Source organism: Oculina patagonica, chromosome 4, assembly GCF_052425735.1.
Source record: "Oculina patagonica isolate OP01 chromosome 4, crgOcupat, whole genome shotgun sequence".
NCBI classification, from domain to species: domain Eukaryota; kingdom Metazoa; phylum Cnidaria; class Anthozoa; order Scleractinia; family Oculinidae; genus Oculina; species Oculina patagonica.
Window position 1 is genome coordinate 41,513,022 of NC_135761.1, and position 15,698 is coordinate 41,528,719.

Here is a 15,698-nt window from a genome sequence, read left to right on the forward strand (position 1 = left end):
GAGTTTGAGCACTTAAACCCTAGGTGTTACTTACATATGAATCATCATTACACTGTTATAAATGACACAAATTTTAATAAATATATATTTACAAAAATGAAAAAAGCAAAGAAACAGAAATATTAAATATTATAAAATTTTTATTATATATATACAAATCAAAAAAATATATTAAAAAAATAAAATAAAAAATAGAACTTTCTTTTTTTTTGTCATCAATCTGTAGAAAAGAAAAGGAAATGATATGGAATGTATTAATCTATATTAGGATTTCATTTTATTGCCCCCACAGTATTCCGGCCCAGGGGCTGAAACATGAGGAGGTATCTTAGAAGACTTAGAATTCACTGCGTGTAGTAGGGCTAAGTAGGTAAAATTTGTGCATTTAGTGAAGGGTACGAGAAAAAAATCACTGTATTTTGGTCAAAGCGGGTCGCAAAGGATTGCCCAAATGGTTGCAAAGGATTTCTCTAATACTTGCAAAGGATTGCTGTAATGCTGGTACAGGCGCAATGAGAGTCTGTGCTGGAAAGGATAAAAATAGCCGTCGCACTGTGATCACAAGAAACATCTGTTGCTTTAAGAAATAGTTAAAAGATGTATCTGAAATTGAAATTATACCGAAAATGACATGGAATGCATAACAGGCGTATCATCCAAGGATGAAGAGTTTGTTATCCTGCTTAGTTAGCGACTAAACATCGTGAAGACAACTGAAAATCGTATACAGGTAATAAATAAAAGCGTGAACTTTGTCATGCAATACAAGGTAATTCGTTTTTCTAACAAACTGTCAGTTTATTTGATGCAAAGAGTGGTTAAATTGGGATGAAAAATTGTTTTGTCAAATCTTTGAATGTGCCATATTTTGTTACTCCTGAAATTGTTAGTCTTTGTGGCCTGGAAATTATTGTAAGTTCATTTTGAATGTTATAAGCATAGGAATAAGCTTTTGATTTGTCACCACAAACAATGTGTTATTTGTTATTTCCGGTAGGTAATATATTTGAAATGAACTTTTGAATTTTTTTAGAACGCAACGGTATCACACAACAAGAAATTCTGCAGCAAACAATATAAATGTCATGACATACATGGCCTAGTAAAAAAGAAGCCTAATTGTGTCATCCATCGGCGTCAATAATTAAAAGCGAACAAAAAGAGTTCTCTGATCTTAGATTATTGCTGTGAAACAAAATATAAAAAGGCAGAGGCAGCTTTGCGAGAACAATTACTAGTTTTATTTATTTTATTATATTTTGGTTTTGCAAATTTTATACTTACAATCTCTTCTCCTTTGTTTTCCTTTGTTTTTCCCTTTTTAAAACAGCAACTTGGCTGGACGGGAAGGCCTTCTGGAAGTGTAGAAATTAAAAATCTTTACTAAATTTTTCTCTATTTTATATATATTGACTATTTATAGTTTTTATATGAAATAATTTATTTTTGTCATATACAGCGTTAACTATAGTTAGCTATTTCTGTAATGTAACCACTTCTCTGTTCGCCCCAACTATAGTTAGAAAATGTAGGCCTCGCTGATGCAAACCAATACACACTAACTATAGTTATTCCCAAGCAGGGTTCATTGGTTAGTCTTAAGTTTACGAACGAAAAACTAATCAGAATGCGACAATTCTTTTCGCATATACGAGATGAACAAAAATATGCAAAACAAAGCGTGTAGGGAAGGAAAAAAAGAAAAACAACATGCTAAGAAATTACATATCACCAATGTAAGGGAAAATAAAGCTTTAATTTTTCTGCTTCTAGCATGCTTACTTCATTTTGTTTTCTTCAACGCCGAGATACCGTGGAAAATAGAACAAAATAGAGTAACAACTATAGAGACAGATCAACAACAAGGGCTGTCATGAATTAATTTAAATTAGAAATTATTCAAAAGCTAAGCAGAAGTAACTATAGTTAACTGCATTGGTGTAACAGCAAAGACGACTGAAAGCACTAACTATAGTTAGGTATTACGTCAGATAACTTGATACTAACTATATTTAAACTTTAGTTATGTCGTAGATTATAATGATTGATTATAATTTTTTTTTTGATTATAATTTTTTTTATTAAATCCATACTCTTTCATTTGTAACTAAGCAAAATTACTTAAAATATGAATTAGAAATTTAGATATTATTCTTACCAGATGTTTGGAGCCTTCCCGTCCAGTAACAGTAACGATTTTATTAAATATAACTGCAAGAGATAAAAGAATTTGTCATTTTGAGAGAACTCTTAATTTTTAAGAACTTTACTTTGATTAAAGCAGTTACAGCGATTTTGCTATTAAACAATTTATTAAATATATTTAGCTAAGGCTAAAAGTGGATCTTACTCTATTATTTACTTTACTCTTTTCTTAAATACGCTGAAATTCCCAACTTACTGACGAATTACAGAAATTTTCAATGCAAGAAATGATCTGCCTGCGATTCCTTCCTAAATATATCTTCAGGCAAGGATATGTTATCTCAAACTCTCCATGCCAAGAAGTAAGAAATCTATGTATTATGAACTTGTATACTTATAGTGAAAATACTTCAGGTTTTTAGTGCTACAAGCTTTTCTTACATTGTAGTAATTAAATTTATTTCATTTTTATGCAACAAATATATTTTACAGTCTTAATATAGAATTTATTGCAGGTTTTTAGATTAACAGCAGGTAGTTTTTGAAATGCTATTAGAAATTTAGTTTTTGCTGAAATAAAAAATAAATTTTGAGTGTTAAGAATACAAATTATTCTGTATGTCAAAATATTGTAAATATTGTGTTTGTTATCCAAGTTTTAAAACATTTATTAAAATATAGAATTCCAACACTTACGATTGCAACGTATATTTACAGATTAGAGCAAGGGGAGCTCTAATGAGGCACCCCTTGCTCTACAGGAGCCCTGTCGTTTGAGGACGGCCTATAAAAATAGGAAAGAAAAACAATATTAATAGTTTGACAAATAAAATTTGAATTTATTAAAACAAAACAGGAATTATGATAATAATAATAATTTAATTCCAAGCAGTAATATTTTACAAAAAAAGTTACTTACTCCTCTTCCATTGGCTCTTCAAGGCCCCCTTCTTCAAAGACTTGTTGATGCTCCATGAGCCGCAATAGCTTGTCCTGATTTTTCTTCCAATCTTGCTAATAAGAAGCTAGTGAAAAAAATTAATTTCACCTTGCTATATGCCCGCTATTTTATTTATACAAACAAGTTGCATAATAATTCTCTTCTCATCACAGATTTCGTAAGTAGAATTTTAACTAAGTACATAGTAGAAAACTTAGGTTAAAAACTGTACATGGAGTATCCATACTCCTTCTAGGTCATTTTTCTATCTCCATTGTAATCTATTATTATGTATATTATTACTACTTTACTACTGTACCTTAAGTGTATAACCAACAGTCAAAAATGTAACTGTTAGGTTTATTGCATTGTAATGTATCGACGTATGTGTGATAATCAATTAAAAAAAAATAATAATAATAATAAAAAAAAAAGCCAAATGTTAAGCCCTAGGGTGACATGTAGTGGGGACATGTAGCAGCTACAAAATCACAATGTGTACACACACAAGAAAATGTAGTGGGGACATGTCGCAGCGACGTGTCCCCTCGTGTGTGCTGTGGCAGTTTTGTCCCTGCAACATGTTGCACGCAATCCAACGAGTTGAAATCTGTGCAACATGTCGCAGGGACAAAACTGCTGCAAAATTGTCCCTGCTACATCTCCCCTCAGGGTGAAAAACACATGATTTTGTCGCTGCTACATGTTGCTGCAACGTGCTCCTGCAACATGTCCCCACATGTGCGGAGACCTTGGGTGCGTTTCTTTGGGAAAAAATCCAAATCTGGATTCTTGATCCAAAAACTGATTTTGCGTTTCTTTACCTATATCTGAAAATGGATTAATCTTGGATCAATGATCTGAAGAATCCACACTCCGAGTGGATACATCAGATCATATCTGAATCTGGATTTTTAGGATTCATGATCCGTGCGTTTCTTTGGGAAAGGATTCGAAAAAAGTACGTTGGCCCAGCAGTCTTTGTTGTGAAAATACAGGTTCGCTCTTTGTAAACACTGTCATACGGTAAGTTTTCAGGCAGTTATTTCGATCAAAATACAAAAATATTTCACGATAAAAGGAAACGGTAGCTTGATCAGTATGAAGTGTCATTTTAAACTGGATACAGGTTTTCTAGAACAGCCACCGTGTGCCTACGGAAGTTGTATCCTTTTGAAATTATCACGAGTGAAGTTTGCATTTATCATTTCGCAAATATTCTTCGCTCTCAGATGCTTTCTCGCCACATTGTGCTTGAGGCTAAAGAAGAACTATTTCGACAAGTGATTTTTGTAAAAGATTTTGTATTCTGAAATTATTTTAGCTAGGATACATTAGACGAAAAATAAATTTGTGCTGATATTTTATGTTCTGTGCGAAATGTGTTTACGGGGTTGTCATGGCAAAAAATCCATTTTCGGATTCTTCGTTTCTTTGGGAGCAAAGTATCCGTGTGATCTGAGATCAATGATCCAATTTTGGATTTTCCCAAAGAAACGCACGCCTTAACACTCGAAGTTTACTAGGAAAGTGGCTACGCGTCCACGCAGTAAAAATTTATTCATAGCTTTCGAAATTCATGCACGGTTCCCAAACGTTTGTATATGCCATCAAGTAAAATAACTGGCACGCAATGCATGCAGAAGCGATGACGTTTCACAAGGGGTCTTACATAATTTTGAGGAAATTTATCAAAAACGTATCGTTAATAAAAGTAGCTGACACCTTGTGCGTGAAAAAGACTGTTATCGAACTGCAGCTTACATTTTTAAAAATAAGAAGCAATGTTAGTGATTGTATAAATAGCACAGTTAGGATGTGATTCAATTTAAATAAATACAGTACTTATAAATTTTCAGGCAAAGGATGCAATTAATACATTTTCTCTGTAGATTTGCTCAATTGAACAACAGTTATATTTTATTTTATATTTTTAATTTTTTTTTAGATTTCCCTATGTTGACTCAACAGAGATTGTGTTATATTATAGTGTGACATCTGATGAACGACATACGATATGCGAGAGCAAGCTTTTAAAAAAAGGTCAAACGGTCTCTTGCTCGCAGCAGCTCTTTATATTATAAGAATTAGAAATTTCTGTCTACTAAATCTAATAGATCCCATCATTTATAATTAATATCTTTCGTTTATACATTGTAGTGTTCCATTCTTACTGTATGGGAGTATTTTGGTTTTGTGTTGTTTGCGGTTATTTCTTGTTAAGTTACACTTTATTTCTGTTCGATTGCGACAGACAGCAGAAGAAAAGAACCCATCGTGCGATGGCAATAAGCGATGACGTCATCGCTTAAAAAAACTAGCTGTATTCACCATATTCTATTCGTGTTTCAAGATTGTGACAAACTATAAAGACAAAACCTACAACAGATATAGTAAACAACTACAAACTACAAAGTTAATAACACAGTGAATCAATAATTGTCAGAATCTTACGTTGTCCTGTTTTGTATAAACTATTCGAGGGTCTTTTGACCTTCGAACAAACAGCTTTTAGTTCTAAATTACTTTTGGTGTGCTTTCCTTACAAACAAATAAGAGCTAAGCAAACAGGATTGGAACTAACCGCAAAATAGACGCGACAAAATTTAGTCATAGATTAAAAAACACGTGTCTTCTCTCAACTGTCAAAAAGCCTCCTTTGCTTGTCTGCGTTGTTAATTCGGTTGCGACACTGTAAACAAACTGAGTTATTCTATTTTGGGTAAGAGATAGCGTACAAAAACACTTGGTGGGAGTAGAACCCGCCGCTTCCTTTCGCCGACTGACAGCAGTTTGTTTAAATATTACGCGCTCGCGGCATGTGTGATAGCATTTGAAGTTAAGTTGTTTGACTTCACTCTCGACAAAGCATATGTCAATCATTTTTCGCGCGTGAATTTTCAATGTGATTCTAATCTATTTAGTCGAAACAAGTTGACCTCGCTCACGATGCAAAATTGCAAGTATGAACAATACAATGGAATATATATTACTTTGCAACGATTATTTTCGCGCATTTTAGCACCTACAATTTCGTTGTGTTACAGTGTCATGCAACTGCATAAAAAATCACATGCACATCACTCTGACAGCTATTCATGTTATTATTTACAATATTATTTATTTTTATAATTTCAAAAATATATGCAATTGAATAAAATCACAACTGTTCGTGCTTATTGAACAAACGGCTTGTCAATGACATGTGACAAACAGCCTCTTTCCTTGAAATGAATGAGTAACTATGAGCAACCATGGCTAATCACAACAGTTGATAAACAAGTTAATATTAATGGTTTATATTTGTTTGGTTGGTTGTAGTAACCCGTTATGTTATATATCAGAAAAATGCTTCTTAGTCTATGAAACATTGTTTTTTATGCATTCTTAATTTTTAGTTATAATATTGTTTAAAAAAGCTAGATTCCTCTTTCAGACAATGGGTGCGAAGACTTCTTTAGTCAGTTGGTTTAAATTAATAGTAATTTAATATCTTTTGTTGCAGATAATGAATTGCTACTCGACAAGATTGAAAATTAAAGAACTCGAACTCCTTAGAGGACAGAGATATACTATCTATGACATAAAGCTTTTATTTACTTCATTGCTAAAATGGAAAAAGTTTTAATTAGATAATAGAACAAAAAATGATAGTTTTTCTATTGCTAAGTTTCGAGAAAGAAATATATTTATGAACTTAAAATTTGAGTAAAGTATCTCAAGGCGTTGGAGCAATTGTAGAATACCCCGCCATGATTGCGTGACATTATTCTTCTGCCACTGCGGTCCACAGTGCGCAGTGAATTTTTTTTGTTAAGTTATATTCGCATGTTTAATCCCCTGCCACCGCAGTACACAGAACCGCAGTGGTCGATTCGAAAGTAATGCAAAGTGTGCTAATCCACTGCCACCGTGGTTCGCAGTCCGCAGTGCAGTAGTCTAACTTGTCTGCCACCGCGGTACGCAGTCCCGTAGTGGTCGATTTAAAAGTAATGCGAAGTACTGGTAATCTTCTGCCACTGTGGTCTGCAGTCCCATGGTGAAGGAGTGTAATTGGCCTGCCAACGCGGTCCGCAGTCCCATAGTCTTTTCTAAGAAATGCTTTTAAATGTTATAATCGCCTGCCATCGCGTTCCACGGTCCCGTAGTGAATGTGTTTAAGTCGCTTGCCACCGCGGTCTGTAGTCAGGTACAGAATTAAAAACCTGATTAATAATGTTTAATGTGGCTGCAACCGTTGTCCACACTCCTGCAGTGATAGCGTGAAAATTGCTAGCGACCAGGGTCCATATTCACTTGGCGGATTTAAAATCAACAAATATCCTGAACAAAATTATCATAAAGGCTAACCGCAAGCTAACTAATTGTGACGCCTTTCCAATGAGTGTGATAACCACTAGACTACTGGGAGTATGATATCAAATTTCAAATATCAACGACATATACCGTTATCCTCACATCTTTAGATAGCTAACCGTAAACAGGCTAACCAAAGCGAATAGTAGGCTAACCGAAGTTGAAAGTAGGCTAACCTGAGTGCTAAATGTTGACAATATATACCGTTACCCTTACATCTATAGAAAGCTAACCGTAAACAGGCTAACCGAAGCAAATAGTAGGCTAACCAAACCTAAAAGTAGGCTAACCGGAGTGTATAGCAGGATAAAGTTCTGTCCCAAGCGTTCGTTACGGCATGTTACGGGACTATGGACCACGGTGGTGGGCAAGGAATAGTTGACTGCAGACCACGGTGGCAGGCAAGGAATACTTTACTACGGACCACGGTGGCAGGCAAGGAATACTTGACTACGGACCGCGGTGGCAGCGTAGTTAAACACCATACTTCTTGTGTACGACCATGCACCGTGGAACGCAGTGGCATAACATTCAGTTCAGCATTAAATTTTTATATTTGTGTTGTGACTGCGGACCACGGTGGCAGTCATTTTAGTTATGCAAAAAAGTGGCAGGGTATTCTACAATCATACCAAGGCGTTATTTTACTACCGAACAGAGATGTGATAAATTGAAAAATTTCAAAACATAGTAATTAATAATCTAACTATTATTTTCTCTCATTTTAAATTGAGTGAATTATCTAACTACTAGTTTCTTTTCATTAAGGTAATCAAAACGTAGACTCAAACTTAATATTAGTACAAGTAATTATATCGTGTACAATGTTATCAAAAATGATGTATTTTTAAAAGGAAAATAAGATGATTACTAACCTTGCAAAAACTTCATTAAATTGCTTGTTACTCGACTCATTGCTTTGTTAATGCACAGTAAGTAAGTCTTCATCACGACCAAGAACATCTGTTACTACGTCTTTTAGAAAGCAAACCATTGACACTGCATAGAAATACAACTTAGTAAGAGCCAAATTCTCGCTGCAGCTGAAAACTTATAGCGTATTGTTTACTAGTAATGCAAGCAGTAATGAATGCAAAACTGAATTGATCATAACTAACCTGTAGTTCATTTTGCGTAGCTATTTTCCAACCTTTTCCACACTATTGCAGTAATTTTCTGTAAAAACGCAGGTCGTGTACGCTGTTCACAATACAATGAAAAGTGCTTTGAAGAACAAACTCATAAATAACGTAATGGATGTTCACGGCTAGCAGCATTGAAAAATCTTTCGACGAGATTAACCTCATTCTGATGAAAGCGCAATCTCAGCCAACCTCGATTCCAGATTTTCTCTCTTTTTTGTTCCTTGGTTCCTTGTTGTCAGGGAGACAGGACAAGAGAATGCATAAAATTCTATGTTCATTTCACGAAGCTGGGGGGGGGGGGTATGCTTGTTCGCTTGTGTGATATCATCGAACTCAAGTTTAACTTAACAAGAAATAGCTACTTATAACGCAAAAGCAAAATACTCTTGTGCAGTAAGAATGGAAGACTACAGCAAATAAACAAAAGAAACTAATTATATTCGATTAGTTGTAGTAGTTTTAGAAGACAGACATTTCTAATTTCTTTTAATAAACATTACTACACAACACCGCTGAAAAAATAGTGTTATTCGCGAAACAACAAAAGAGTAAATATAAAGAGTGCCTGGGAAAGAGTTTGAGTCTGGGCCAGCGTACAAGTAAGGGGTGGGGGTAGCCTTTGTTTCTTGTATTATATCATCGAACTCAAGTTTAACTTAACAAGAAATCGCCACGTAGAACGCAAAAGCAAAATACTTTCGTGCAGTAAGAATAGAACACTACAGCGTATAAATGAAAGAGACTAATTATATTCCATCAGTTCTAGTAGTTTTAAAAGACAGAAATTTCTAATTTCTTTCAATAAACATTACTATACAAGGCCGCTGAAAAAATAGTGTTATTCGCGAAACAACAAGAGAGTAAATATAAAGAGGGCCTAGGAACGAGTTTGAGTCTGGGCCATCGTACAAGTAAGGGGTGGGGGTAGGGGTAGCCTTTGTTTCTTGTATGGTATCATGGAACTCAAGTTTAACTAAACAAGAAATCGCCACGTAGAACGCAAAAGCAAAATACTTTTGTGCAGTAAGAATGGAACACTACAGCGTATAAACGAAAGAGACTAATTATATTCCATCAGTTCTAGTAGTTTTAGAAGACAGACATTTCTAATTTCTTTTAATAAACATTACTACACAAGGCCGCTGAAAAAAATAGTGTTATTCGGGAAACAACAAGAGAGTAAATATAAAGAGGGCCTGGGAACGAGTTTGAGTCTGGGCCACCGTACAAGTAAGGGGTGGGGGTAGGGGTAGCCTTGGTTTTTTGTATGGTATCGTGGAACTCAAGTTTAACTTAACAAGAAATCGCCACATAAAACGCAAAAACCAAACAAGACAGACATTTCTAATTTTTTTTTAATAAACATTACTACACAACGCCGCTGAAAAATATATAGTCTTATTCGCCAAACAACAAGAGAGTAAATATAAAGAGTGCCTGGGAATGAGTTTGAGTCAGGGGCACTGTACAAGTAAGGGGTGGGGGTGGGGGTTGTCTTGTTTCCTTTTATGATATCATGGAACTCAAGTTTAACTTAACAAGAAATCGCTACGTAGAACGCAAAAGCAAAATACTTTCCTGCAGTAAGAATAGAACACTACAGCGTATAAACGAAAGAGACTAATTATATTCCATCAGTTTTAGTAGTTTTAGAAGACAGAAATTTCAAAATTCTTTTAATAAACATTACTACACAAGGCCGCTAGCTGAAAAAAATTGTGTCATTCTCAGTACAACAAGGGAGTAAATAGAAAGAGGGGCTGGGAACAAGTTTGAGTCTTAGTGACGGTATAAGTAGTTGGGGGGGGGGGAAGAGATAGGCTTTGTTTCTTGTATGCTATGTTCGAACTCAAGTTTAACTTAACAAGAAATCGCCACGTAAAACACAAAAGCAAAATACTCTCGCACAGTAAGAATGCAAGACTATAGTGCATAAACGAAACAGAGTAATTATATTCCATCAGTTCTAGTAGTTAGTTGTGTATTTGGAGATAGAGCCAGCACATTGCCATCAAAAATTCCTAGCAGTACCCACCTTCTCTCGCACATTAAACAATAAACATATGGTACATGCTTTTAACAAATAAGGGCGGATTAATTAAGATATCAGAGCTAAATTTAGTTCTGTAACACGGCTAATATGTTTGTTTTACCGAACAGCTTATGTTTAAAACTACGAACATGGCAAAGTGTAGAGTTTGAGATAACCGGAACGCCGCAAGATAGCATTTTATTCACAGCAACACGGCATAAAAGATTATCAACAACTCAATATTGCAAAAGCTCATGTCGTCCTCACAGACGTCTTTACACGAGTAAAGAGATAAAGCAATTTCAACGCAACGTTTCATCTTGCACGCTATGTCGTTTATCGAATTTAACACTATAAGATAACACAGCTTTTGACGAAAAATCATTCAACACACAAATTGTTGGCTGTTTTTACCTTTATAGTTCACAAATTTCCTGAAAATTATTAGAGACCTTTGGCGAAAGGTTGTGGCTTTTTGATGTATTTCATGCGGTCTATTTAAAGATGAGATTATTATCGCTTAGTATGATTATGCACAAATAATAAAAATAGGTATATGAACAACGGTTAGTTCATATATGTTTTTCTCTGTTTGATTATTATTGGTGTTTTTTAGCAAGCTGTTTCTCCTTAGTGTGTTGCTTTTTTGTTGTTTTGGTAAGTGAACTTTCAACCCCCGGGGGGGGGGGGGCACTCCCTTATAACGGCTTAATGGAGACGTGCGACGTAATAGGGTATGGTTTTCAGGCTTTTTTGTCTTTAATATGGTATATATTTTTCCCCTTTTTGTCTTAAACGGTGTATCTTTACATTGACCAATGCCAAACAGCATAGGCTTATAAAGCTTGCGGAGTTGTAAATTTATAAAAACTTAGCCACAAGCCGAATTTTCACAAATTCTTTCTTATTGCTTACTTTCGGCATTAATACTTATCTTAATTCATGGTTACAACAAAACGAGTGAGCTACTTGTTTATGTCTTAGACGGGGTATCAAAAATTGACATTCTGTTTTAAACAGGGTAGGAAAATCAGAGGTTCGAAGGAAGCTGTAACATTTTGGAAGTATAATTAGAAGTTGTAATCTTTTGCACCGGTTACGTCAATTGATGTTAATCTTGCTTTGCATCTTTGTCGTGGTCATCGCCGCAATTAGAACGAGCGTTAGTTGTTTGGATAAGCAAGCACGCGCATTTGTAAGAAACCAAATTTTCAAGATGTCTAAATGCACAAACTCATTTCTGAACATTTCAGAATTTTTTTAGAATGAAAATTACTTTCCGAAGAGCTAATATTGAAGGAAAATGTATCCCACCTCAGAAATGATGTCAAAATGCAGGAAATGGCACTTGAGAGAACCTAAATTTGCAAAATTTTCTGGGGATTGCCCGCAAGCCAGCTACAGCTGGCGCCTTCGACGCTAGTGCAAGCAGCTGCAGAGCTAAAAAATTTATTGTCACAGTTTGAAATCGGAAACAATAAGCTTCATGTCAACACTCAAACAGAACAATGGGGAGTTGTATTAGCGCAATTTGTGTAGAAGTGCCATGCCAAACGGCTAAATAGACATTGCCCTTTTCAACGCAAAATAAACATAACTGTAATGAGGGAAAAGCCATTGAATACATTTTAAACATTGGACCAGTGTATAAATAGTTCAAAAAATCAGCTTGTTACTCTTGTTAGTCGAAAGGATTCATTTTGTTGGACAGCGTGATGTTCAGTGTTTTGCGTCTGTGTTCAAATTAAGCGAAAATGACGCTTTACGCATAATCTGTTATGAAATAAGTTAAAACGCTATTGTTTACAAAGGTCATAAGTGGCGCCTTATTATTCACTTCATTGAAGGTTTAAAAGGAATTTGACATGTGGCTGCTGCTAAAAGGCTTCCACGTTGTTTACTCTGTTTAAAAGATTTTACAATAAGATATAAGAAGGTTCTGGAAAAATGCCATTATTATTGAAAAATAAAAAGATGATGTATAAATTTGTTAACTCTGTGCTTGTGTAATAAATTAGCAACAGCTGTTTGACAGCTATTTTAAATTGATAAACGCTTGTTGTGTTTGAAAAGTGAAGTTTTCTTTTTCAATTAAAGAATAACTATGATTGGTGATAAAGATATCTGTTTTTTGCATTTAGCTGTTTTTAAAGCTTTATACCGTGTATGCTTCATTGGCGATTTGATGCGACAATCAACGCCATCAGCTGTTTTAATTATCTAGCTAAGGCGCAAGGTTAAAAACATATCATTTGATGTAGGTGTCAACTGTTTCTGTCAGTTTTGTGATAGTGTAGTTGAAAATCAAAATATCTCAAACAGTCATTTTACTTTCACGCAATGAATACATGGAAGCTTTTTGAAAATTGGAATGATATGCAAATTATATATACCGTATTACAGTTTGAAAAGGAATTTGTTGTAGTCAAATTGTGGATTGTGTGGACAAATCTTTTTGCGGTAAGAAAATGATATCTGTTTCATTACCTTATTTGCGTAATTTGTTGTTAAGTTACCATGTAATGTTCTGTTTTGTAAGACTGTTTTTCAGTCGCCGAATTCAAACACTTGATTTAAATTGAAAACAAACGTGTTGAAATGTTTGTTAATTGTCATTAAGTAATTCTTTTGTACAACTATGAAATGTAATTTTTGCAGGTATAAAATCTTTTTGTGTAATATCCGTTGTTTACCGCTTCATTACAGTTGGATTGGGATTTTTAACAAAATAGGAATAGTATTCGTAGTTTTCCACGTGTGTTTAAGCTTTTGTGTTTTTCAAGTAAACCTAGTTACAGTATTTGTTTAAGTAAGGTAACTACCATAGCGTAATTACAATATATGAAGCACAAATCGAGGTTGCATTTCATTAGAACATAGCAATCTGTGTGTTGATGAGATGTTTTATGTTTTACTCTGCCAGTAATTTTGTGCAGTAAAACATGAACAATGTGGCGTTGTATAATCATTCCAGAATTCTTTAGCTGCTTTTGAACAATGTTGTGTAATGAAATCCAATATAAGGAAAATACGCAGATGTTTTTAGCGCTTTCATCAGTGAACTTTCGAACAAATGAAATGAAATATCTGAAATACAAAACTGTACGTAATACGTAACTGTTAACTTGTTTATAACAAATGACATTTACAAGATAAATAAAGTTTTGCTCTGTAGCAGTTTGGCTTTGAATTGCTGTAAATAATGTTTTCAAAAGAGGTCAATAGTTCTTGAGAAACAGGGAGAAGTTTCCGGTAAACTTCTTTATCACTTCAAATTAAGCCGTTTAATAATAATTATCCACAATTGTCTTTTTTATATGAAATGGATAGAAGCAAGTAGAAGAACAAATATTACAACAACTGTTGGTGTTGACAGAACAATATTTTATTTCAATTTCCTTCACATTTCAATATTTCAAACAAACATCACTAAGTAGACTTTATACAAACAACTTTTGTCTCAAAAATCACGCTGTCAAAACATTTTTTTTTTTGTTAATAAAAAGAACTTCAGCTGAATTCATTCTATGATAAAGTTCGACTGTCTTGCTACATGAATAAAGCACAACAATTGCTTTTCTTAAAAATAACATATATATATCTGATGTAACTTTCAAACTTTATCATCAAATCTGTAAATATTAATTAGATGCAATTTAAATGTTTCTAATATATAGTCTAGTTTGTTTGAACCTTTTTAACACTCGAAACAATATGTATTAACTATAAATTTGGCTAGATTTTTAAAAAAACTTTTTATCATGGTAAAGCATGGTATAAACTCTTTCTTTTCTTTAGTTACTTGTGATATAATTTGACATAGTAAAAAATATATTGAAATATAGCAATGAACACTTTCTACTTAAGTGTCCTTCTACTATCCTTCGAAACTTTTTTTAATAATGGTAAGATACAACTTCTAAATTATACTTCTGCAGAACACTTATATAAATTGTGTTTTGTAACTTTTTAATTTGATTAATAATAAAACAAACTGATTGTACTCAATTTGTATCTGTTAATCAATGTGCTTTGTTTCTTAACTCTGTTTTCAAAGCAGCCAACCTTCTTATGCTGCTACAATTGCTTTATTTCAACAACAAAATCCCGTTTTGTGTTGTAAGTTATTTGCAAATTTTCCAACTTTAATAAATCAGAACAAACAGTAGCTTCATCATAAACGTCTTCTTTTTTCAACAGTTGAACAATGTTGGCATGAAAAAGAGCCAAATGAAGAAAGGTGATTTTATCCTTCTCAGAACAATCATCTACTACTATTTTTGCAACTGCAGTCAATTTACAGCTTTCTTGCCTCATTACATGATTGCAAAAATCACATTTCAAAACATATTCACAGTTGCTCTGCATGATATGTTTGTTACAATTTACACATGCTCTTGAAACAGAAAATTGTTCAATGAGTTCAATTTTTTTAACAGTTATAGTTTTGATAATGCTTTCGACAGTTGCACCAGCAGTGTCAATGCTGTTTAAACTGGTCTCATTGTTTTCTGTGACAACTGTATTTTTTGTTGTGTTGAAAATTTTTTGTTCATCTCTATACCTTACTCTTACTTGTTCAAAGTTGAAAGCTTTTCCTTTTTGCACAGGTGCAATATCTTTCTCCCATAAAATTAACGGTACAGTGGTTGTGCCATCTGAGATAATGCTTTCTGCCATTTGCAATCGTTTTTGAGATACCAGCTGAATTTCTCCAACATCCAGAACTTTTGCTTTAATGTTAACAAGACTCATAGCTTCACATTGTTCAATGGCATCTTTCAAAGACATCCACTGGTTAGATCTTGAAGCTGCAGTTTCTTGAAACTGAAATGAATATTCTTCAGGCCGTGGGTTTGATATGTATGTCATATCGTTGATGTAAACAGTTTCAGAGTCTGCAGCTAAGTTATATTTCGAAAGCTTAAGAGCAGTTCGATTGTTCATTTTTTCAACAAGTAATTGTCTTTTGGTCTCAGAGAAGCAAATAGCTCTACGTTTGTTGGAATCTTCTACTTGGAAAACAACGGGTGAGTAGTTGGTGGTATCTTTTCGATTTCTTTTTCGATCACCGATTGAT

The 15,698-nt window shown here is 34.1% G+C and overlaps 1 long non-coding RNA gene across 1 annotated transcript; it reads right to left on the bottom strand.

The window, feature by feature from the left end:
- Positions 1-81: 81 nt before the first annotated feature.
- On the bottom strand, positions 82-3,148 carry LOC144650287 (uncharacterized). Its single transcript, XR_013570074.1, has 5 exons — positions 3,065-3,148; positions 2,842-2,929; positions 2,159-2,211; positions 1,285-1,355; positions 82-220 (listed from the first exon to the last, which is right to left on the bottom strand). It is a non-coding gene; the product is annotated as an uncharacterized LOC144650287 (long non-coding RNA).
- Positions 3,149-15,698: the final 12,550 nt, after the last annotated feature.